At 37.7% G+C, this 26,598-nt stretch overlaps 1 protein-coding gene across 3 annotated transcripts in view; it reads left to right on the top strand.

Moving 5' to 3' along the window:
- Positions 1-26,598, top strand: part of NCOA2 (nuclear receptor coactivator 2) — a 196,732-nt gene that overhangs the window by 8,866 nt on the left and 161,268 nt on the right. For all 3 annotated transcript variants that reach the window (XM_075085208.1, XM_075085210.1, XM_075085209.1), the window contains exon 2: positions 826-907. The gene's annotated coding sequence lies outside the window, so the exon portion shown is untranslated. The remainder of the gene's footprint in view (positions 1-825; positions 908-26,598) is intronic.

Raw genomic sequence — 26,598 nt, 5'->3', positions numbered from 1 at the left:
TTACTTAAAATTTTATTCTAAGACAATATGTTGTTTTCTGTCAACGAGGAGACACTCGAAGCCCCATGTCTGTGATCTGTAGAGCTTGTGTGCTTTTAGGCATTCTTGAGGCCTTTTTGTTTGTCAGAATAAGGAGGCATAAAACTCTCCTTTAGTAGTACTATTTGACCTTCAAACTGAAATGCAGGTATAATATTTCTGTGGGTAGTGTCATGCTCCTCTTTTGTCTGAAGACATGTGTATTGCTGTGCAACGTATGTCCTCTGTTCCACTGGATTCTTAAGCTTTATGCTAATTAAGAGCCTTCTGTTTATTTGTCCACTGACAGTTGTTACTCCGGTCAGCAGTATTGTAAGTGGAGATTCAGAGAAGAAACATGCTTCTGTACGTACAATGTTTAATAATGGTTGAAAGACATTTTATAAGATGACCAGTTTCTCCTTTTTAGAGATTTGAAACTAGTGTGTTATAAGTCAACCAGCCAAGCAGTCAACCAAAAAAGGAACCAGCCACTTTCACAGAGAGTTCCCACAGATTCTTTTGTGAAAATAAAGGCTGTGTACCATGTAAGTTAATGTAAACATCTTAGTTGCTATCACTGTGAATTTGCAGTAGGCAGCAGGTAGGGAGGAAGTTGTGTGCCTGGAATGATTGTGCAACTGGAAGGGGGTTGTAGTTATGTCTGGAAAAGCAGATAATGCTCTGCAGAGTTTTTCCCTCATTGTGTTGTACTTAAAAACATGATGTACTAAGCATCATGCTTAGATTTTTCTATGCTTGTCTCAAAACAAAAGACTAATGTTTTTCTCTCAACTTCGTTCCTAGCATGCTTGAGATGTATCTGAGTGCTGAGGCCCCCCCCCCCGACACAGCCCCTAGAAATCACTGACTGCCTCACTGAGTATTGGTGAGTTGTCTATATCCTATTGCATTTAATTGGACTGTTACAGTTTTATCTTCTTTGCTGGGGAACTTGATGTGAGATGTCTTAAATTGATTGTGTGGATACAGCAGAACAAGCCTTGGTTTTAAGTTGTGTATGATATTATAGAGTGAGTTGAAATACAAACATTTTAGAGACTTTCAAAAATAATGCCCAGACTGGTATGGAAGCAGGGGCTTTCCTTTAGTGCCAGGACCAGGAATGGGACCCCCTGCTGAGAAGGACTGAAAGGAACAGCATGTGATGTTCGTTCATATTAAGTTTGTTTGATATTTTATACTGTAACTAAGGAATTGACATTTTTCACATGTGCTGATTATAGTCTGTCTTACGGCAAAGGTTGAGCATGAAGTAATACAAGCTTTTCCATTCAGCTATCTGCACTAATAAATTACTTAAATTGAGGGTTGAAATTGGTATAATGACACTGATGACTTAAAATGCTTGTTGCTCAAGAATTACTGTCTGATGACTCCATCAGGCAGTGCTGTGCCTGTTTAACTCCACTCACAAGAAGGGAGAATACCACTGAGAATTAGAAAAAGGGACCCCTGCGGATTGTTTAAATGCAGGCTAATAATAGTTTGGTACTACAGTGAAATAAAGTAGAATATAAATGCTGTGTTTTTATTTTAGGTATATTTAATATATCAATATACTCGCTTGGTATAAATCTTTTACAAATATGCATTTGAGATTTTATGTGAGAACCTTTTCAGGGTACTCATGAATAAATGTTGTCTTTTAACATGTAGAGTGACTTATTAAGGTCAGAAATATGTATTTTTGAGGCTTGCACGCTAAATATAGAGGTGGGAAATGATCCTGCTGAAAAGGGTTTTTAGTTGTTTCGGGGATAACTGTTTATAAAATGGCAACCATTTATGGGTAAAATTATGTATGTCCACATCAAGTATCATTTCCTCTTTTGTTAATTATGTTGAGCAATTTTTGCAAATAGCAATGCTTTTCTTTAAACTTACTGAATTTTCTAGCATCAGTGAATTGAATACAGATTAAGAAGATTTCCAATGCTTCTGTTTTTTCTGCCTTTTCCCTTGGCTGTTCTGATGAAACAATTTGTAGTTCATTGCGTTCAATGAAGTTGATAATACTGGTTAATAGTTTGTTTATGTATTATATTAACTTGAAAATGCTCAGCCACATAGATGTTATTACTTATTTACACTTATTACTTACCCTGTATTACTTGTTATTTATTTACACTACTTATCTGGGCTGCATAATGATCATAATATGCATGTGCAGGTCTTAGCAATAATAAGCTGCTTTTGGATCATTTAAGCAAAAGAAGGAAGTAGTAAGAGTCTAAAATTTTTTTTCCTAGTGAATAGGACTCATAATAGAATGAGTTGGGTATTTGTAATAAAGAAAGACAAAAATGTCGCTGCCAAAATTCTCCAAAGAGAACATGAAATTTTGTTGTCAAGTTGATAGAATGTTTGTTTTCCATTATCTCAATTGTAATTTTCCATTAAAGGAATATATTAGGTAATGTCTGAAAAAGGTACATATTCAAATAAAAACCAATTTGCATAGGATTGCTGCTTTTCCTAATGAATATATGCAGGCAACCCTCCCCCCGCCCTTAGTGTTGCCACATTCTGCACCAAAATTATAGATTTGGTTGTTAGCCTGCCAGGAAGTAATCTGGTACGTTTAAAGATACAGACTAAAACAGAGTTGCTGTGTTTGAAAAGTTCAAAACCTTTAATAAGAGCAAACAGGAGATAAATATTTGTATATGAAGTCTATGGTGAAGACAGTGAAGAAGAAACCACTGTGAAAAATAGATGTTATGAAAGGATTTAAGGGGCAAGGATGTAGTAGAGAGGTAGTCTCCTCTCAGAATATCCTTTTGCTCTCAAGTGGGTCGTTATCACATGAACACATAGAAAGACAAGGAATACTTTCAAATTATGGTTCCTCTGAATCTTTGGAAATTCTTCCATTGATTTCTGAATGTCCAGGATTTCAGTCCTATCTTCCAAATTGTTGTGGTTTAACCCAGCAGGCAGCTAAACACCACACAGCTGTTTGCTTACCATCCCACTTCCATGTCCCCCTGCCACCCCCCCACCCCCCACCCCCCCCCCGTGGGATGGGGAAGAGAATCTTGAGGGGGGGGAAGGAAAATTCGTGGGTTGAGAGAAAGACAGTTTAATAGGACAGAAAAGGAAGGGAAAATAATAATAAGGATAAAAGAAAATAGATCAGTGATGCAATTGCTCACCACCTGCCCACCATGCCCAGCCAGTTCCCAAGCATTGTTCTCATGCTAAATCCCAAACACAGCACTCTACCAACTATTAGTAAGAAAAGTAATTCTTCCCTAGCCGAAACCAGGACAGACATACTCAGATGTTCACCTTCTCCATCACAAGATCAGAGAGCTGTAGCTGTTCATTTTAACCAGTACACCCATCTGAAATTATACTAGTGTCTGAAGGATATATCAGCTGGAGTTTCATTTAAAAAATCCTGGCCTCAGCTTTTGACTGGAGTTGCTTGTGGAATAGGTGTTGGGCTTGACTCTGTTGTGAGATTGTACCGCCACTGTGACTGAAATTGTGCATGTTCATCCTGTCTATCGCTGTATGAAGTTTTTTGGAAGGTGAAACTACTGCTTCATGCTTACTGGATGTGTTTCTATGTGATATAAGAGTGTGAATCTTAGACTGGTTAAATGGCTTTATAATATATGTGTATGAGCTGATACGAAATAATGTAAATGACATTCCCCTGGAATGTTGTTAGTTGGGGTGGTAGGAAGTAGCTGCTATGTGCTACCCAAAAGCCATGCAGTTAGGATGGTGAGAAGTTTAGACTTAAAACAGATGAAAATATACACTTGAGTTCCTACTCTTGAAGTTTTCAGTCAGAAAACATTTTTTCCCCCTCTCCTTTTCTTTTTGCATGAAATGGTTTGCTTTGAAAGGAACATTTCTCAGCAAAAAAAAAGAATGTAGATTAGAGAAATCTGTTTTCTGTCACTCTCGATCTGGAGTCTGTTTCAGTCTAACTTTGTAATTATTTCATTGACATTTTGTGTTGTAGTTAGTGTCAAGTGTGATAGAAAATATTTCTGTGTCTGTTTGTTCTGAGTTACAGTATTCCTTACTGTTGTTTACAGCAGTAGTAGATAAAGAAAATTCTGACAGACGTCTCATTTTTGACTGTATTCTCCTAATACATGTGTGTGTAAAGGGAATATTGTCAGAAAATAAGTGCAACACTGAAAATAGAGTGCCTTATATTGAAACAAGTTTTAAGAGCTTTCAGTATTATTTTAAGGATGCAAGTGAGGAACCTACAGTAGGTCCCAAGTATCAAATCTGAATAAGAGAGCTCATTTCTATCAGCATGCAAAGCCAGGCTGGGATGCTGCCTACCTAGAGCTCTGAGTGAGTTCAGAGCACCTTAATTCCCACAGAAGCTGTGTTTCTGGAATACATAAAGTAAAATACAGCTATCAATAGTCTTTACTGAATCCGGTCTTCTCATTTGCAGAGGGATCTGTGAGGGATATTTGATCTACATTGCATTGGTTTGTGATAAATAACAGGAATGTGTTCCCATTGCTAGACGTTGAAATTGAGGAGTTGTGTTTTGCAGGAAATATCATCAGATTTTTCTGTTTTCAGTCCCTCCTGTTCAGCAGCGACATTAGTTAACACAAATTGCCTGTAAAGATGCTTGTAAAAGTGGATGCTTGATTATAGTGAATTTAATGCAGTCAATGTTAAAATGATACTTCTAATCTGAGAGTGAAGTTCTGTGTGGGTGGTACAATGTGAACAGAAGTATTGAGAAATGAGCATCTATTAAGACTTATACAATTGTACCCCACAGATCTTTTTTTTCCTGAAATTGGAAATGGGAGTTTATGGAAATCTTTGTGTTTTATTTCGTGGAAAAGCTGAAATTTACACTATAGTAGTATATTGCATTTCCTTTAAAATTGATGAAAATTGAGTCTATTGTAGAGAGAAGTCCCATCATGCTTGCAACTAGCAGAACTAGATTTGTTAATCATGTTAATAATGAAAGCACATTAATCATGAAAGCAGTTTTAAAGTACTTTCATGGTTTTGAGGCCACAATCTTCAAATTTGTTATAAATCTGGAGTAAACCATTCTTAAATATGTAAAACTCATTAATTACTGTGAATGGATTTAAATGGAGTGCTCTGTCAATGAACTTTTTCCAGAATTGATGGAACCAAACTTCATATATCTGTATCTATATATCTCCAGGACTGTTGAAAACAGTCATTCCATTGATTGAAGCTTACCTTCTGTCTGTAGCTATATCCTGGAAGATTATTTTTAACATTTCAGTTTCAGTGAGATAAATAAAAAATATTTAGGAAATGAGATTGCTAACTTGATTTTATTCACTTCTTAAATATTGGGTTTGACTAAGTAATGGGCTTTGCTAGGATTTTTTCATTTCTTACCTTGATAGGAACCTTTTTATATGGGCAAAGGTATAGCATATACACATTTGCAGAAGAAATAACTGTCATTATCATCTGTGGAAAATCAATGTATATTTTAAATATAGATTGATGACATTTTACCACCAGTATTGGAGCCTGGGAATTCTAGAGGGGTCAAGAACAGGACAACCGAGCACTTGCATCATCAAAGAAGATGAGATGCATTTACTTGGGCAGATTTTCCTCTGGGCCTGCCTTTAGCCCCTGAATTGGGATGAGTGAAATATTTACCCGGCTCGGCTCTTGACAGTAAATAGTATTAATTAAATACAGGTCTTGAAAATGACACTGGTATTTCAGATTAAGGCCAGTAGATTTTGCCTTGGCTTTCTGGAAATTGAATTCCAGTAGTCTGTTTATTTGACAGCATTATAGTACAATAATTTGAGGTTCATGGATATTTCTGTGCATTAAAGTGGGTAAATTTTTATTATGCCACAATGCTGGGATGTTAGGCTTAGAAGACTTATGTGACTGGAATAGTAAGTGAATTTGCAGCTGGTTAATATGAAGTGTGGCAGAGTTTGTTTCCATCATCAATTTACCTTTATATTAACTGGACTGGGAAGAAATTACAGGTTTTCTTAAAACAAGCTTTGGATGTTGAAAAATTCAGAGGAATGGTCTTGGATAAGTTACAGATGTTAAGTATTATAATGATTTAGAAATATTGGTGAGTTTTACAGTATCATTGTGAAGGGCTCTAATGATTAAAAACGTTTTGTAAAAGTCTTCTCTAGTCATCTCACCACAGGCAAAAAGAGGTGTTGGCACGCCTGTGTACACAATACCTGTCAGTGTGTAAATGTGTTGGTAAAACTCTTGTTACAACTGTGGCCATGATAAATAAAGAATATGCTCTCTTCTGTTCCGACGTCTCTGTTTTTATGGTCTGGATTCTTCCCTGCTTTCACTCTCAGTACTTTAGTTCCTTCAGTAATCCCAGTTCAGTAAACTACAATATTCTGTATGCACCAAACTCTGTATCTTTCAAAATGACAGCAATAGGCGATCTAGGAATATTTAAAATTAGAATTGAGACAAGAATTTGTTTTATAGTAGGTACTGCAAATCAGCTCATCCTTGAGGGAAGCTGTAGTAGTGTCAGAGAGGGAGTTAAAATGTTTCCATTCATGTTTTTTCAGTGTGTTTTTTTTTTTTATTTTGCTTGTATTGGGATATTCTCGCTTAAACTTGGAATCATCATCCTTACAAGTAATACATGGAACTGAAGATCCCTTTTTTGCATTGGATTCCTTTGTCCTTCTGTCTCTAGATACCTGTTTTACAACTATAAAAGAGTGAGATGTCTGCTATGTTTCTTTGTTCAGGTTGTAACCTTGAAACTCTACTGTGTGCCACAGTTTAGTAGTATTTTAAAATGGGATAAAAACATCTACGTTTCTCTAAAAATAGGTGGCCAACACATATGAAATTTCACTTGGGCTAATTTTTATGGCCTTTCAGTTTTCAGTTGTGGTTTTTTGCTTGGCTTCTCTTCACAAATCCTGGTTAACTGTGTTTTTATTGCTCAGTCCTGCTGAACAGGATCATGTAAAACTTTTTCCATTTGGAGTTACTGTATGTAACTTCCTGAATGTATCCTGCAATGGAATAGGGTTTATGTGCAGCTGATGATACGTGAAGCTTGATGAATGACTACTGATATTTAAAATATTCCTTGTTCCTGACTGTGATTTTAATCTTGCCTTCCTCATGAGCTCACTCTTCTGCCATTATCCAAGTTGTAGCCTCTTGATCAACACTGAAATATTTGAGGAATCAATAAATGTAAGCCTGTTGTATAACACTATGGTTGCCACACTTTAAACATACTCGACACAAATCCACAGAAGCCAAAAAACCCCCAAAACACACCAAATTCAGCCATTTTGTGACATCTCACATGCTATTCTACTGCTATCGCACTCCAAGCACATTAACACTGCTACTGTACACCACAAGCTATGTGCCACAACCAGAAGGGTTAAATGGATTTGTTCTATTAGTTTTCTGCTTTTGTTGGTTAGTGTCAAATATACTGTGTGTGTAGCGCATCCGATTCACACTAGTATGTACTTACTTTTGAATATTAGCATGGAACCATGAATATGGTGCTTGGGTTCTGTTCTAAGTACTGTGGGCACTTCTTAAAAAGAAAAAGAAAAAAGTACCAGCCTGCTGCTGCTGAACTTGATTCCAGTAACAGTAGTTATCAAAGTTGCCTCCTACTTAGTCTTCCTCTTAATTGCTTCATCACTCCATTTCTGAGCTATTTCCTTCCGCCCCCAGCTTCCAGAAGTGTTTTGTGTGTTGTGGTCTTTTGATGCAATCTGATAAAGCTTTGGGATAGTCCATTCTCCTCCACCTTTGCCATCAGTCAAAGCCCCCAGGCAGCAATGTAGGAGGAGCAGTATTTTGGGTCAGGACAGCTTGATCCATGGCTGTGACACTCTAATAAATGTTGGATGTATTTGTGTGTATGTGTGTATTTTGAGGGGGAATTGCTTACTGAAAACGTACTTTTGGCTAGCTTGAAGGTACTAATGAGTTGGCTTGAATTTCCTAAGTAGCTTCGTTAAGGAAGGGGGAAAATTCCCTACTAATCAGAAATGCTCTAATGGGTTACTTAGGAAATTCTGAAATTAAGTCTTGAATTTTGAGGCTAGAGTCACAGGAAGACTTGATGATGAGTAAGCCCTGGGGAAGCAGCCCAGCTACAGGGTAGGGCTCTGAGTGAGGAGCCACTGCATGTGTGCAAGGTGAGGGTTTTCACTGGACTATGGTTTCAGTTGGCACAGCCTGTGCCCTGGTTGGAGGGATAGCTCACAACAGGTTGGATAGTTTGTCTGCTTGTGCTCCCTGGGAGCTGCAGTTTACCCTGCTGCTCCCGAGTCCAGGGCGGCCCTGCCTTTCTCCACTGGCAACCCGCCTGGTGCAACGTTTTACAGTTGTGGCAGAGAGCAGCTCCCAATGTCACTTGCTTCACCTGGGATGACTGCAGGGGCTGGGGAGCCCTTTCCTGTACGCACGTGGGCATCAGCACGCAGGGAAATGGGGGTATGCCTGCCTTGAGCTGTCGAAGCAGGGAGAGGTGGTTAAGCAGATATCTGCACGCTGCCTCCTGAACATCAGACGTGGGTGCAACAAGATGGAGGGAGTCATGGTGCTTCTGATTTGGAGCAGAGGTTTGCATTTGGGTCTTCTGCCTCTTAGCTGATTGCTGCTGTCTCTGGGCAGCCAAATGTGTTTGAGTGGAGCTTGCAGCCTCTGAAACAGCTCTGCTTTTTAGCGGTGTGTAAATATTTTATATGTATTGTATAAATAAATACCTTTATATATTCTGGTGCAAAATACTTTGTCAGAGAACTGAATTTCCTGCGTTGGTGGTGAGTGTGCTATCTGGTGTGTGCGCCCTACAGTAAAGGACAGTAGTTTCTTCACTTGCCTACTTTTATAGATTTAGTTTATTTATCTGCTACGCATAAGGTTGTCTTCTTAGACGAGGTACTGCAAAGGAAGCTAAGGTATACATTCACAGATATATTTAGCAATTAAATCCCCTTGTGGATGCTTGTAATGCTTTGAGATAACTTACTTCATGTCAAAGTAGGGTAAGCTATCCGAAACAAGGGCATTTTTCCTGGTGAATTGAGTATTTGCGCAACTTGAAACAGTTTTAAAATACATGTTTTTTCCTGTTCAGTAGCTGAAATGAAAAATCCATTGTAGGCATAGCTCTGTTCCTCGTATCAGAGGTATCATTGTCCGTAATTAAACGGATACATTTGACTACAAAGATATAATACAAATTAAAGTTTCACATGGTTGCCACTATGTATGCCATCTTTCTTTCCAAATCCTTTAATAAGGTCAGTGTGAAGTATTTTACCATGTAAATGATGAATTCTTGAAAATCTGAAAAGATCAAAATGAGACGCATTTAGATCTCTCAGAGAAAATGAGAAGTAAAAATGAGAACAGTGTATAATGTGTCTGGCAAAGGTAGAAATAAACCCTTAAAAAAATCTAAATCCACTAATTAGTGTTTGTGTTACGGTGGGAAGGGCCATATGCCATAACTCTTCTTGCCGTTGACATGATTTGGGGACTGTTCTTACTGTTCTGATTTTGTGGAAATATCATTGTACAAACATAGTAGTAACTTTCTCATAATGACCTGTACTCTGTTCTGTTATGTTTGTGTAAATAATTTTTACTCCAGTTGTATTGTAGAAGCTGAGAAAGCCTGCACTTAGAATTTCCTTGGGGGAGGAGGGACTTTTTTAGAAAGACGAGATTCTGAGAAGGGAAATGTGAGGGTTTCTTGCAGAAAGGTTGAGCTAACTAGCAATACAGGAAAGATGAAAATGTAAAATCCAATATTGGGCCAAATCTTCTGCTAACTGAAAATATTTCTCACTTGCATTAGCTGAAAGTAAAGATGAAACTGGGCTTTTACTGTTTTTAACTGATTTTGCTTATCACTGGCAAGGAAGGAAGTTAGTAAGAGGGAACTGGTATTTTCTTACACAGACAGTGTCTTGAGGGGCAGAATAAATAAATGCAACGTGGTTTTCTGTGAGGGTGCATACTTGCAACAATATGAGAATTTTTAATTAATGTTTTAATAATTTAAATGTGTCATTCTTTTCAGTATGTATGTTTGTTTCTATGTTGTAATTTGCACTGATCGTATTATCATTTTTTAGTTCTGTCCTCTTGCTTTGTTCAGGGTACAGGGTAATATCAGCTGTTTTTATGCCACGTTGGTGATGGGCTCTGTGGCTCGTATTGTGCCAAGCTTCTGCTGTTCTTGTGCTGTCTTGAACAGGTGCTTTCAACGATTTATTCAGGGTGGCTGAGGGTCAGCTACAAGAATTGGACATACTGTTACCTTGGACAATTTTGTTTAATCAGCAAATGATTTAGATAAGGTGGCAGAAACCATTTGTAGAACTTGGGGACTTAAAATGTTCGCCCCTGCATGTGATGGAAATTTCCCTATAAGTACGCCCATGGGAATGGTGGTACATGGGTGATGACAGGGATGGAGCAAAACCTTGTGCTAGAGAGCCAGGAGCTCTTCAGTGCCAGGTTTGCCAGAGGTGTACTAAACAAGTCACTTGAGCTGTGAGTCTGTCACTTTTGTAATTGTAAAGTGGGGTCAACCCTTGTTATTTTCTCCATATGCAGAATTCAGGTTCATTGATGTTTCTGGATTGTGTAGGGAAAACAAATAAAAACATTTATGTATTTAATTTCCTCAAAAGTAAATAAAATGCCTGGTTCTGTCTACCTATGTTGTAAATTAATACTGAAATGGTAAAAACTGCTAGAGAGAATTCGCCTATTAAGATGCTGAAGCAATGGCCTTTTGCTATTTTATTAAACAAGAATCAACCTAGATTGTTTTGAGTTAGCAGTATTTTTGTCTGCTTCTGTTATGAGATAAAACATCACGTATTGACTTAACTTCACATTTCACAGAGGAAGAATTAAAAATTATCTCTGTGAAGGGTGACTATGGAGTTACTCTTTGAAATTCTAATTTAACACTTCAGTAATGGGTCAAGCCTGCTCTGAATCCTCTGTGGGATTATTTGATTTGCTGTCTGGTTAACCTCAAGGAAAATGGGATGTCTTTAAATTACTAGAGGTGCTAGCTATCACCTTATAATGGGACCACACAGGAGAATTTGTTGTTTAGAATTAGGATTGTCACCTGATGACTAAGGGATTATATGAATGGGTTTTATTTTTAAGATCTATCTTGAGGTTGAAAGTTGCAATTTTTTTTCTTCTTATACTTACCATCAACTGTATAATTGAAGACTGATATAATTGAGGGATAAGGGGAAAATGTCTTCTATACCTGAGGGGGGGTTGGGGTTAGGGTTTTAGTAGTTTTTTTGTCTTCAGTATTATTTATGCATGAATAAGTTTTTCTTTTGTGTTTCTTTTATTTATATAAATGTTTTGTGCTCCAACAAGAAGATTCTTTATTTCTTTCAGAATAAAATTGAGTATTAAATGACATTGACACGACTGTTGAACTGAAGGGAGAAGTTCTGCTTTTTATAAGCAGACAAAGAAACGGCATGAATATTTTGCAAGTTTATGCATGTAATGTGTATTCTGGCAGAACATTTAAAATTAATTTGCAAAGTATTGAAATACAAGTACTCAAATGTTTTATGCTGTGTCATACATAAAGGGAGTATTTTGCAATTAGTACCTTGAATTTGGGGGATTAAAGGCAGAATTTTGGTTAATAATAAATTCTTTCCAACATTTTACTTTTGCTCCATTTTATGTTGGATGTTCTGTGCATATTGCTGTTACTTTTTTAGCTGCAATTCACCTTTAGAAGCAACGTAACATACCTAGTCATATTTTAGCAGGCTACACACTTCTGTCTTACAAATTGAATTGAATTTTTAAACATCTATGGTTTGTGATGTCATAGGGTATAAATTAATACACTGAAAAGCTTAGCATAATACATCATTTTAAGAGCACTTAGTGTCTCCTCAGGAGTACTGAATGGAGACAAGCTGTGCAGTGTGCATTGCATATACTGAGAAATTTCACAAGACTTTTTGACATCAGTTTTGAAATGAGTCGTGGGCTCAGCTCCAGTGCTGCTCTGAGCATAGCCTGTCCTGCAGAACTTTCCATTGCCAGTCTGTTGCATACCACGTGCCTGTATTTCACTTAAGACTTCTGATTTGAGTGATTGTGACCATACATTGTTTGAATTGCATATTTAACAGAATTTACTTATTGTTGCTTCTGAGTACTTTTTGTTCCTTTAAGATCATGAGTAAATTTATTCTTGTACAGTTCCATGTACATCAATTTGTAATCAATTTTTAATTTGTATATCAACACATTGCAGCATGTCTTTGAAGTTGGTAATGGCTATGGAAATGTCTTGACCAGGTCTGAGGGCTTGCGCTTTTGGGAGGAGCTATTGGGTAAAACAGCATAGCCTTCAGTTTTGTACACATGTAGGGGAGGGAAATTTTTTAGGATATGAAAAGTTTTTCTGTGCTTTCTAGGAGCTGACAGAGATGTAAATGACATAGTGCAATGAGGATTATAAAAAATAAAAAATATGCAGATTGATTTTACAATATTTCAATCAGAGGCTTGTTTACAAAGCCAAAAAAAGCCGCTCTTCTGTCTACTGCATTACAGTGCATATAACTAAGTGCTAGTTGCAACAGAAGCAAGCAGGGCTGGGCTCGCAAGCCTCTATCTGAAGAATTGCTAGCATGCACGAGTTGGGCTGCTTTGCCACTTCAAGCTGGATAGCTTTCTGGTGATAGGAGATGTCCTACAGCTACCCATTCGTCAGTTACTAAAAATAGTGGTGCTGGAGTAAGGAGTGTGTACAGCAGCACAGTACCAAAAAACCTCCCTAACCCTCAAAACACTAAGACTTCTAACAAGTAAATGCTTAAACACAACGCACCATTGCCCATGGTAGGCAGAGTTGCAGGCCAGCTCATCCCTGAGTTTGGCTGACTGGCCAGCTTCTGCAGCATGCCCTGAAGGTCATTCGTTTGAGGTATTTGGAAAGAGGATGGATTCAAGATGCAGAGGTAAAAAAGCTTTTGTAGGGAATACTTGGTTTGCTTCTCTTCTTTTTCCTAGAGGGGAAATACAAACTGAAGTCTCTTCTGACTCCAGCTGTAGTAGGAGAGTATGGGAGTTCACACAGACAACTTCCAGACAGAAACCTCAAATACAAAATATTATTGTGAAATAATCAGAAATCTTTATACTGGGGCTGCTATCAAGTGCAAAGAGGAGTGATTTTATTATTGGTAGATGAAGTTCACCTTAATTTGTCATTCCCTTAACCCTGAGGTGACCCTTCAGAAGGTGAAAGGTGGTTCAAACTCTTACTAGTCGAGATCTGGAGATTTCCTGAATATAAACTTACGTGTTTTGCCAAGTTGCATGGCCACAAATCATCCAGCTTTCTCTAGAATTTAAACTTGGCCCAAAGCTGGGATTCAAGTAAGAAAAAAAGAATAGCACTTAATAATGTAATTTACACACTTTTGTGTGACAACATTTTGCTTTTATTAGCTACTGTTTTCTCTTTTTTAATAGTAATTGGTGGTTTAAGCTGTATTTTCAGATATGTCTTCTGTATTTATGTACAAAATAGTATTAAGAATAAAGGGATACAGATTTTTTCAAGCATGCTTTTAGCATGCGTAGAGAAGTGATAAATGTGTTCAAAGTCGTAATGGAAAACTCCAGTATTGTAGGGATTTTTTTTCTCAATCACGGTTTTTGAGGGATCATTTGGCATGAAAGAGCTGGTCACTCAGCAAATCTTCCGCTAGTAGTTTGGGTTGTGCTTTGGTAGGTAATTCATAAGACATCCTCTCTTTGTGATCACACCATTTCCCCTAATGGCAGCAACTGCTTTCAGTGGAAGCCAGTAATAAGAACATGAATTGATGTATTCTTAGTTTTCTTTAATGCAGTTAAACATCTGGAAGTAAGCAGAGCCGTCATCATGTGAGCAGCCAGCTTTCTACAGAATCTCAGGAAATACTCTTGACTGCTTTTTGCAAATGGCTGCTACCGTTATCTGGTGTCTATTTTTTGCTGAAGATACTCAATTTAGTGGCCTGTACATATTGTTAGGGGTGGTTTGACATCTGGCCAATATTCCTTCCTGCTTACTATTAATTACTTATTGTCATGCTTGTTGCTCTGTGTGAAATTTATATATATAAAGCTTCACGATGGTCTGGTGAGGCAGGGGTTGTACAGGAAAGTTGGTGGCAGAAATTAGGGAGAGAACCTAAACTGTGTTTTCTAGATATTAATGAGAAAATCAATAGGGTGGTGGCTAGTTGCGAATAAGAGAGTCTAATTTGTAAGCGTTGATAGTAACTCAGTCAACTGAGTTTTGTTTGTAGAAGCACACTGCATCACAGAGTGAGAAGCTGGTAACCAAGTAGTATCTGTGTCAATAAACTCTCTCCTAGTGAACTTTTTGCTTTCAGACCTGTGTGATGTTTGTATTAGCTGGGTCTTTAAATACAGAATAAATGAACAAGAAAAATAACTCTCTGGCAACAACTAAGACAAACACTTCATAAGGTGTTTAAGAAAAACAATCTTGATTTCCCTCTCTCCGCCCCTACTTCTTTTCCTTCAGTGTCTGCTTTCTGCTCATGTCTGGCTAAGATAATACAGTAAATGTCCGAGCTCTTGCAAGTAAGGCTGTCACATTGATGTTTAACTGACTTTGAAGCAGTGCAGCTGTAAAGGGGAAATGAATTCTGTTCTCTGTCAAAGCCTCTAAAAGAGTGTTTGTTTTAGCAGCTACTGAAGATGGAAGTGTTTATTCCATGACTGCATTGGTTGTCAAAGCTGGACATATTTTCCTGTATTAATAATATTTGGAATTTTTCATTAGTTATAATTTCCTCTTGGTTCTTGAAAGGAGTATTGCGATGCTGATCACTGTCCCAATCTTTTTAGCTCTTCTTTCCACATTTGAATGAAAACCTTGGAATTCCATTGTGGGGGATATGTGTGTTGTGCATGCATGTGTAATTATGTATTACATAAAACTTGAAAAGCAGTTGCAAATGCCTGATACTTTTTGATCCAAAAAGGCAGTAGGTTTCTGTACCAGAGACAGGGGAGCAGCTCTTCCAGTTTGTTAGGCCATGGAAGACTGTACCTAATATGCGTGAAATGCAACTGATTAGTCATCTCTTTATTTTTTTATATGACTTCTGTCACAGACTTTTGCTCCTGATATATGGAATTCTCACTTGGTATGAAAAGGCTGACCAGGATCTGGATACTTACTGTTACTGAAATATATGTTATTCTGTGTAATTTATTTTAAAAGTAGTTTGTCACATGCATTTACCAGATCATAGCCACTCAATGCAAACAAAATCCTCCTGAAGTGTTTCCAATGCATTGTTGCTATAGAGAGGGGGAAAAGGTGAAGTAATGGGGTTGGAGTGTTTTGGTTTGTTTGGCTGTTTAAGATAGATCATCTAGAGCTGAAACTTAATTAAGTATAAGGGTTTGAAATTGGAAACAAAACCCACGCTAAGTAAGCCTGTCGTGATCTTGGCATCGTTAGAAAAGGGAGCAAGTGGTGAGGGAAGCTGGATTTGTGCTGGTGTTGCTTACAATGATATGTAACTTACTAATTACCTTTGCTGTAAAATGGTTGGTAAAAAGCCAAAATACTGCTTCCCTAGTTCCCCAGGATCCTTGTTTTGCGAGGATTACACTTCCTGGTGTTTTTACAAGAATTACATGGCTGCCGAAATGTTTCCCATTTTCACTTTGATCAGTACAATGTAACGAAGAAGGCTGACCAAAAGTTACTGAGGAAGTGAGTAGGAGAGAGATAAAAAGGTGTGAGAATAAATGAATACTATAACTACGTATTTATTCATCTTCCCTACCCTCCTCATTTTCAGTCTAGTTTCTAAAGGAAATGAAACTCATGTGATCATGACTGAGACAAAACATGTTTATGTGCGTTTGTGGGGTAGTGTGTGTGTGCCGTTTCCTTCCTCTGCCCCAAAGACTCTGCACTTCTACAGGTTGCAAGAAAATACGTGGTCAGATAGATGACTGCCGTCCTGTTGGTGAAAGAAGGCCCTTACCTGTAGACAGCCCTGATTTGGCATCAGAAAATCATTATGGGAAAGCAAAATTATGGATGACTGAGAGCACAAAGTTGGTCAAGTGCAGGGGTGTTGGCGTGTTTGTCAAACTAAATTTCCATGCACCTTACTCTTTCTGCTTGTCAGCTGGAGATTGAAACATCTTTTGATGCAGAGGAATTGTGAGGTTTAAGACTTATTTTTTTATTAAAAACCAGAAGTTAGGTCAAGATACTGTCTTATGTGCTTCCAAAATCTATTGATAGATGTCATGTACAATATTAATGTAATCTTCTGTGATATCTATATACACACGGGTAATTAAAAATTTGGAACGACCTTTCTTTAAAGAAAACTGTGAGAAGCTTTACATACACGTAGAAATTCAGGATGACTATGCAGTGTATGGATTCTTCCATTGTACTAAGGTAAAGTTATTGCTGATGCTTGTAGTCTTATTTTTTTGTCTATGGGCTAGCCATAATGCCACATCTTAACATCCACTATTTTTTTTATAAGTCTCTGTTGATTTTCAAGATACAGGCAGGAGGAAAATATACAGGGTTCTTTGGCAGTGGGGCAGTGCAGGCCTTCATTTGTCCTTCCCCACGTCTAACATAATGATTTTGGCTGTCAGTGCTGCAAGTTGTTTGTTTCAGCCTCAGATAATCAATCTGATTAAGTATCTTGGCAGTATTTGATACTATACAGAAAGCAGTTGAAATGGTGGTGATATTTCACTGAGCTACTACTTGTGTGGAAAGCTTCATCCTAATAGTCTTGGTGACGACAAAAACTTACTGAAAATAGTGAGGTGAATATAGATATTTGTGTATATATGTACATATATATCTTTTAGCATGAGTGATTGTAGACATAAACCACTATGAGAACTTTTTCTTGTGTACTTAGTTCCTATTTGAATGAGTGAAAGCAGTGAGCTTTATGTAGTTAGTCTACATTAAGTGTTACTCAATAAAAAGGTTGAGGAAAAATTCTCTGAATGGTAACATGGTATAGACAAGTGTCATGAACTCAAGCTGTTACTGGTCAGCTTCATGTTCATCAGAGATTTCTGTGAGGTAGAAGATGCCCTTGGTCAGGTCTGATGCCCCTGATGAGGCCAGCTGTACTTCAGGAAAACTGGAAAATGCAGTGTCTTCTTACCTGCCCCAAAAAGAGGTTCTTCAGCATGATTGCAAGCCAGCTTTAACCTAGGCTTCATTAATTCCTATATTCAGTGGTTGGATGGTTTTGCTTCAGTTTATCTTGCAAAATGACACCTAATTATTTTTTTTCTACTGGGGTTTCCCCAGAAAAGCCCATCATCTGCCAGCTTCCACTAGGACTCACAAAGTCCAGTGCCCACTGCAGTATCTCTGCTAGCCAGGAGTCTTAGTTTCATCCCTTTCATCTCACAGAATCATAGAATCGTTAAGGTTGGAAAAGACCCTTAAGATTGAGTCCAACTGCTAACCTATCACTGCCAAGTCCACCACGAAACCATATCCTCAAGCACCACGTCTGCCCTTCTTTTAAATACCTCCAGGGATGGAGACTCGACCACCTCCCTGGGCAGCCTGTTCCAATGCCTGACAACCCTTTCAGTGAAGAAGTTTTTCCTAATATCCAACCTAAACTTCCCCGGGCGCAGCTTGAGGCCAGTTCCTCTCATCCTATCGCTTGTTACTAGGGAGAAGAGACCGACCCCCGCCTTGCTAGAACCTCCTCTCAGGTAGTTGTAGAGAGCGATAAGGTCTCCCCTCAGCCTCCTCTTCTCCGGGCTAAACAACCGCAGCTCCCTCAGCCACTCCTCATAAGACTTGTTCTCTAGACCCTTTACCAACTTTGTTGCCCTTCTCTGGACATGCTCCAGCACCTCGATGTCCTCCTCGTAGTGAGGGGCCCAAAACTGAACACAGAACTCGAGGTGCGGCCTCGATCTCGCCTGTCTTCCTTCCCTTTCTCACTGCAGAGTCAGTATAAGAAAGACTAAAACTTTTCTACTTCATAACATCAAGGCAGAAATTAACTTTACAAAGGGAAAAAACCCCAATCAAACTGTAAGTATACTTCCTTTCTAGTGAAAACTTCTTCATTCACCGTTCTCAGCATTAAAAGTAAAATGGCACAATGTGCCTGGTATGTGAATAAATGCAAGCCTGATTTAGCTTTCTGACTACACCAGAAAAATATTCAGGCATGCTTTTTAGGGAATGGTTATTTAAAAGTAATGCGTTTTTGTTGCAGCATGATTATATATTTAACAGGAAACTAGGTTGCAGTCTTTATGACTAACTCTTATTACTACTGCTCCCTTGGTTTCCAGGAGATGATGACTATAATGCTATATAAAATCTTCAGGTATGCAGCATCATCTCAGCCAGTTTTCTTTTTTGTCCCATGGTATTATTGCTCAACCATTATTTTGTAAAGAAAGGTATTAAATTCAAAACCTGTATTAATATTTTCATTTTCCTTCTAAGTCCTTGTTGGTCTGGGTGGACCATAGGACCATATACTGAGGTTTTTCTGTTTTTTTAGTGCTTCATATGCACCAGTACAAAGTGTATCTGGAACTTGTGTTTTACATGGAGGAAAAACATCGGCTTTTTAAATCAGTAAAACATAGCAAAATAATTGACTTTTTGAGATTAAATGAGACAGGGGGTTATTGGGAAGACTTTCCCCTCTTACATGTATATTTAAAAGGCTTTTCTTTGTATTGACAAAGGTAAGTATATAATAAATCGCATTTCTCAACCCTATGTCATTTGCTGCATAGGAACAGCATTTACCTACAATAACTCTATAGAGGATTGCATCTGTAATTGCTCTGGGCTCCAGGTAACTTTTCCAAAAAGATTTGTGGGGGAAAGAAATAATCTGGGACCTGTCCTGCGCAGACTTCCATTTCAGAGTCAGAAGCATTAAGAATTAATATTTTTCTAAAGACCACCAGCTCTGTCTGGTTACTTTGGTAACAATGCAGGTATTTTCTTATAGCTGCGTGTATTTTATGAAATACCAGGAATGTTGCTGTCAGCGTGCCTTTTAGCATTGTATATTACCATGATTTGACAGCTGACAAAACAAGCATGCGAAGGCTGACATTTGTGCCAGATGTCTTTCATTATATATTTTTATAGGCTTAATTTTTCATTTGTGCACTTTATATTGGCAGCTTTAATATTTTTTTGCAGATGAAGCTTAATTGTCTTTTATGCACATTTATATTTTAGTAGATTAAAATTTTACCACAAAATGTACTTGTAATTTAAATTGCTGTGCAGAAAGTAAGTTTACAGAAAAGCTGACCTGAAAAGGTTTGACCATTCTTCAGGCTTTAGAAGGAGAAGAAGCATCTTATTCTGATAGAGAAGTTTTTGACCACCTGAGGAGCTTAGCGCTGTATTTTTCCTTTCATTGCCTTATGGTGGCCCTTCAGAAACTCTTGTGATGCTGCTTTAAGGAGCAGACAGAGCTCTATTATCCATAATCAAGTGTATAATTTAAATTTTTGCACGGACTTAGCTAGATTCTGATGGTACATGTTTATTTTATGGCAGTCTCTGAATCCTTGACAAACAAGTGAAGTACTACTGAAGCTTGACTTGTCTCTTGGGTTTGGTCCTTCTGTCAGTTGGTTTCCTGATGCACCTGGGAAGCGTCTCCCAAGGAGGAACTAAACACAACGGAGTCCTTCTACGGTCCCATAGCTCCTGCTATACATTTGCACCAGCTGTCAACCCCTTTTCATGAGAGTGCCTTAGGAAATGGGAGTGAAGGGTAAGAAACATGCTTTAAGGCTTTAACAAGCGTCAGAATTTAAGCAGGGTGGGGCTAAGCCAGATTTTTATTTTACTTTTCCCCAAAATAGTGAGATGTCTAATATATGATTGTTATATGTGAGGATGAGATTATGGTTTCAGAAATTTTTCACCGACCATGTGGATGAAAGAGAGATTCTGAAATAACTTATAGCCAGAGCTACGGCATTTTCCTGTGATGACAGGGATTCAAGTTGTAAAACTGCCAACTCGACCGATTCAAGTTAGGGTTTTAAACATCTGTAGTAAGCACCAGGATTGTTTGGTGGGTTTTGTCTTTGAGTGAGGATGAGTGTATCACCCCAAGGTTCATCCTGAATCTTCTTATAACAGGACTCTCTTAAAACTGGAATGTTTTTGCAGAGGAACTGGTTTAGCTAAGTTAGTAATTTTTTGATGAACACTGTCTTTTAGAAAATCTGAGTGCTGCTAATCTGAAGTTCAGCAGTCTGCAGTTGCAGCAATGCCCCCTTCTCCTCACTCCCTCACAGTGGGAAGTTAAGTGGAAGGGGAGGAGAAACCGGGTGCCTTTGCTTGTGCCCTAACAAGTTTATGATCTTCTTCCAAATGAGATTTGATTCTGGAGAAAACAAAGTGGTGGGAAAAAGACCCGTAGTTATGGCAATGAGATGGTGAGGGAATCCAGTAAAGTCTGCTGAACATGATGGAACAAAATTTCATGGGTATTTTTAAAACAATAAATATAATTGTTGACTCATTTATGTATTTCCTTTTACATAATGGTCCCACCCCCCTACACACACACACTTGTTTTGCTCCACTGTACTTTACAAGACTCTCTGTGTTTGTGTGTAATATCATTGCTGTAATTCTGTCCTTCCTCTCTCAGCTTCTCTCTCAAGAGCTTTCAAATAATCGTTTGAAATGTTAACACTTCTCTTTTTTGAAAATATTTTTCCTCAGCTTTCAAATGAGCACCACTTTGAATTGTACTTCTGATACTTCTCATTTTTCTGCATTTAAGAAAACGAATGGAGTGTTCTCATTCTTTGTTTTCCTTTCGGTAACAGAAACCATAAAAATGAATAGGACCTAATTTGTGCTGGCATCACAAAACCAGTAATGTTATGTGCATACGTTTGAACACCATTCAGAATTTTAGTTCTATGAAGAATCTTCTCTCGTCTCCCTCTACCAAATGCAGACTTTATGTGCATTTTAATAGAACAAAGTCATGCAGATAAATGAAAAGAAGCATGTGGATGTGGAAGGGCAATAAAATGAGAAATTTGAACTGCAGAAGGCTTTAAAAACTTCAGATACTTGTTTATTCTACTCAAGTGACAAATGTTTTTGGCAAAGAAACTGTTACGATGTTAGTTCAGTTGTAAATATATTAATTTGTATATTTGACTACAAATACTACGATGGATATTTTTATAACCATCCTTTAAGAACATATGTTATTTTAAAATATTAGTCTCAAAAAAGTACATAAATTTCTGTTACACTGTCAGTAATAGCCAGGAAATTCTAAATTAGGACATACTCTTATTTCTCATGCACAAGTATATTCCATGGTTTCTTGTCCCAATTCTCCTAAATCGAGAGCTAAAATGGTTACTTCAGCAGTCATGAATTTCTGTGTTCGTTTTAGTATGGACAACATGTATGGCATCGTTTCAACACAATTATGTGAATAAGTGTTTATATACTTTCTGTACATCTCGGGATCTGGTCAATAGAAGAAATTAAAAGTCCAGTCACTTGTGATTCAAATAACCAAGTAAATAAATAAATTGTCATAAACTCTGGCAGAAGCGGAAAGACTGGGCTATTGCATCCAGTGCTGTTCTACAAATTAAATGAGTGTTTAGCTGTCTCCCAAGAGTAATACACAAATGGATATTACTAAAATATGCACTGTTGTTATCAGGCAAAAGAGTTTGAGATAAACCCTTTAGAGTAACAATTTTACTTTTCGCATAAATGCGTTTTATTCCTCTCCTCTACGCATTGTTTTCCTGTCCTTTTTCTATCTGCTGGTGTTACATCACTTGCACGCTTGGTTTTTAAAATGCTCTTGTGAAAGTATCGCTCTATTACTTCCAGCTGAGTAAGTACTCAGTTGCACCTCATAAGCTTTCCAAGTCACGTCTTGCAACAGTGACAACCCTGTTAGGAAAACAACTGAGTTTTTAAAGCCCCGTTCTTGTTCTCATGCACCATGTTAGCGGCACTCAGAGCTGATCACAGGCCTATTGATGAATGATGGTGCAGTAATTTCAATTATTCCATTCAATGGCGATGTGGATTTTGATCGGTTTTCAGATACTAATCCTGTTCCTTAATACAGCAGTTGCTCACGTGTATGAGCTCGTCCTGTTAAGGAACAGCCTTTGGGGAAATGAGTCCTGGGACATTTGGGCCTGAAGTTTATACATTTCCTAGGAACTGGAAAGTAGAGATGAGTGGACCATTTCAGAGACAATGACAAAGTAGCACTGGCCTGTGCCAATGGAAAGCAAATAAAATGTCAGCCTTTTGTAAGGCAGAGTATAGACATATTTCCTTGATCGCATTTTATGAAATTTGTCTTGTACTTAAATTTTTAAACAAAGTTCTTGGGCTGTTCAAGTGCTGTCAGTAATGAAGAAAGGTTGGAAGGATATGCGAGATGTTTTTTAATTCTTTTGCCAGTTCCTCTATTCAACCTTAAAGTCAACAACTTTTGTCACCAGGAATGTAATATAACCAATAGCAGAGTAAAATCTCAGCCCAGCTGTCCGGGGATGATTCCTCTGCTGTTGTAAATTAGTGGGAATTCTTATGAAAGAAGCTTTCCACATTGTGAGTGCTTTGGACAGTATCAGCACAGGCTTCAGCTGCCTTTTCATTTGCCTGCCTTAACTGTATGTCGTGTCCATATTTGCTCCTCAAAGTTATGTGTCAATAATTACCTGTCATCCTACAAATAGCCCAACAGAGCTGCGATTGCAAAGCCAGCTTTGAATGGGCTGCACACAAAAGGGCAAGTAGTTCTTCTGCACGTTTGGATGTATTTGAAATTACTTTTTGCTGGAGTTCTTCATTGTGCTGTTCCTCGGCTCTGTAATTTCAGAAGACTACCATACATAAAGGTCAAATCGTTATGGTAAACTATTAGTACTCTTAGGTCCATTTGTTTTCTAATATTTCAATGTTTTCTGCTGAGCTATGGATGTTTGGTTTAGTTATCTTGCTTTAGCCAAACATTTTTGTCTGATACTGCCAATTTAATGATCTATGGGGAAGGTATGTTTAATTTAAGATCCAAGGACACTTGTGAAGGGCTTGTGTGCATGTGTTCAAAGACAGAATTAAGAATAAATCCTCTGGGTTTTTTCTTTTCGACCTCTTTAAACTACAGAAATGTGTTTTAATGGGTTCCCTCAATACTGTGATGTGTGGAAGCTTTGTACGGTTTTTGTTCTACCTTGTTCTTAACCTGCTTTTCGTGGCATCTTTCTTTCAGTTTGGCTCCTACGAAATATGAGAGTCAGATTTCTAACATACAGCATGTTGGAACAGGTTTTACTGCATCTCCTTTCTTTCCGTTTGTGTGTTTGGGTACATGCAGGCTTGAGAATTATCTACCTTCACCTGCTGATTAGAACATTTAATTTCTTTGCAGGGTTAAAAAGAAGACCTGCCTCTCCAAATCAATACAAATTTACCTGTCTTCAGCCTAAGCTGTAGTTGTGACATTATTTTTGTACTTTTGACAGACATGACCTGCTTATTGTAATTAACTCTTGGGCAGAAGTCAACAATACTGAGAGGGAAAGAGCTCAGCCAAACCAGGTGTATATTCCAACTGATGGGGGTGGCTAACATTTTCTGCTTACTGTCAGAGGTACTTTAGAAATATATTACCTTGTTTTCCCATTAAGACTAGGTTCAAGGCTACAGCCTTGAATACTTGCTCTTTTTTAAAAATTTATTTTCCTTCCCCTTCCCCCTTTTTAAAAATTACTATCATTTTTGTATGTTCATGTAGAAAACCTTAATGAATGAGGCTTCTAGAGATGAGGGATCAGGGTACTCCTCAGCTTTGCAGCAGAACTGTATTTTAGGTTTTATGTGAATTAGATATGAAGAGTGTTTTCTTTAGTTATAAATTGTGGGTGTGATGGTGTGTTTTTCTAGTGACATTTTGAACAGATCTACTGACATAAGGATATGCTTGAGTTTTTTTTTTTTAAAAGCATTAGTTGAAATTTTTGTGACACTAAATTATTGTACTATGGCTCGAAAACAAAAACTAAAACTTACCAGCCAGTCAAGGTTTTTTCAATCCTGTTGAAATTAATGAGGAAATTAGAAGGAATAATGAATTCCAAGAGCACCTCTAGTATGTGTGCAAGACCTTTTCAGGCCTGATTTAATAAAGTAGTCTGCGATTTTTATAGTCTGAATGACTGCAAGGAGAAATATTCTTTAAAATTTTGTTTGTATAGTTCTTCTCTCATGATGTTTGTACATAGTGTTTCCCAACACCTCTAATTAACTGTTTTAAGATAAGTCAGAGGAAAAAAATCTGATAAGGATCTCTAACTTCTTAAATCTTGCTTTATGGAGTTAGCCGTTAGAGGACTCCGTATATATTTCATGCTGTTGTTTCACAGAAGCAAAACAAAATCATGCCATTTTAAAAATAAGAATGGTACATTCAACGGTTGGAGCAGTTGCTTCAGTTGTCCAGGTTTCTAATGCCCCTGTCATGCTATCTGTTTTTTTATGAGGTTTTAATTTATTTTGGCATACTCATTTATGCATATTTTTTTTCTTTGAAGAATTTATCTTTGGAGATGGGTTCTCTTTGCTGAGCGCTAGAGAAATGCTTTCTTTTTTTGAAAGAGATAGTGTCACATTTTAATTCTTTATTTTTTTTTTACTGCCAAGGTTCCTAAAAATGGAGGCAGTAATGGTTTGTTACTTGAGAAACTTTCATGCTCTACTGGGACACATATATCTTCAGAGAACTTTACAACACTCTGTAACTATAACTGTGCATCACTAAGTACCATCAGTTTTTAATTTAAGCAGCCAGGAAGATATATTTGTTTCTGCACCAACATTGAACTGAAGAGACGCTGGATACCAGTTCCACACTTAGTTCCCCAGGTTGTACTGCCTGTGCAAAGGTATTGATCTTTAGGGTGTTTTGCAATCTTTGTGAATTGCCCCTGTGTACGTTGCAGAATTTGTCAGACATCGGATCTGATGCCCTGGAAGAGGGCTCGCTTGTCAGGAGGCTGCATGTTCTCCCATTTGGGGCTTTTCCAAATGTTATGAAGCACAATTTAAATTTTGCAGGAATGCTTAGCCAGTAATCTCAGTTGTCTAAGTTTTGACATATGTCGTATTAGCTTCTTAACACAAAAGATGAACCTGAATGTTTCCGGCTGTTACCTGAAATCCTAGTTCAAAAGGACACCTGTTTCAAGAACTGAAATGTATTATATTTGTGTGACAAGGAACAGAAATATATTTATTTCTACTGTATATTAGTGAATAAGCTACTGTATATGCTTGTTTACTAATAGTGTAAAATGATGGAAGCACAGTATTTATGTAGAATGATACTACTTGCAAGAACATTTGGAGAAAACAAAATCTTCTTTATAATTTTTTTAAAAAATCATGAATTCCAAAACCGAGGGATTGCTGACGCACTTTTTCGCTGTATCACAGGGTAGGGAAACCCTGTTCTGTGTGGTTTACTACATTCTGCACAAATCCTGTGATTTCTTGACTTTCCCGGCTTATCTTCCAAACCTTTTTGCCTGCATGGAAAGGACACACTGACTTGGCCTGTGCTGTGGTCACAGAAAACCCAGAAGAAGATGCTTTGCATGGTAAAGTGGAACCTGCTGTGTCTTCTGTTGTTAATGAAACTTAAAAGCACAGACATCGAACTCTCCAGCTGTAGCTGGTGTTTGTATGGTGTATATGTTACCTAGGGAAGTTTGTGCTGGTGGTGACAGAGTACACAGAGCAGCTTTCCACAGAACTTGTGACTTTGTACCCTGAAAGTGTTTAGCAACCTGTAGAGATTATAACAGCAAACATTTGAACCAACTTTGAAGAAGTTGCTATTACAGGAAGAAAATAATCATTTAACCTTAAATAAACACTTTCTGAAACTTGTTAGAGAAATAATACAGTTTTATTTTTATTTTTAGTTTTGTTTTTGGGTAGACTGTGCACAGGTGCAAAAGTTTTGCCTCCTCTAGTATAATAGTTCATCATCTTGGCCATACAGGGCTGTTGGTACCAGCAGCATTTTGTATGTCATACAACTACGTAAATTCCAATTGAGTTATAAAGAGCAAAAAAGTTAGCTGAAAGTACAACTGAATTAGGAACTAAAATCAGATTTTGATGGTATGATGTAAATATGACTAGTCTATACAAAATACAGTCTGGAATGTACATACCTATTTATTTCCAGTCTTACGTGTGTGTCTTGGCAAAGTGCATTGGCTTTTTATCAGGTGGACAAAGTAGAAAGTAAACTTAGTAGGTATCAGGAAGACTAGAAGCTGAGTTCTGCAGCAATATATTATTGCCATCATGTAGTTATTATGAGGCCATAGTAAGGCCATAATTTCACAATAATA

Source organism: Phalacrocorax aristotelis, chromosome 2, assembly GCF_949628215.1.
Source record: "Phalacrocorax aristotelis chromosome 2, bGulAri2.1, whole genome shotgun sequence".
In the NCBI taxonomy this organism is placed as follows: Eukaryota; Metazoa; Chordata; class Aves; order Suliformes; family Phalacrocoracidae; genus Phalacrocorax; species Phalacrocorax aristotelis.
Note: the sequence above shows the minus strand (reverse complement) of the source record. Positions and strands in the feature narration are given on the sequence as shown.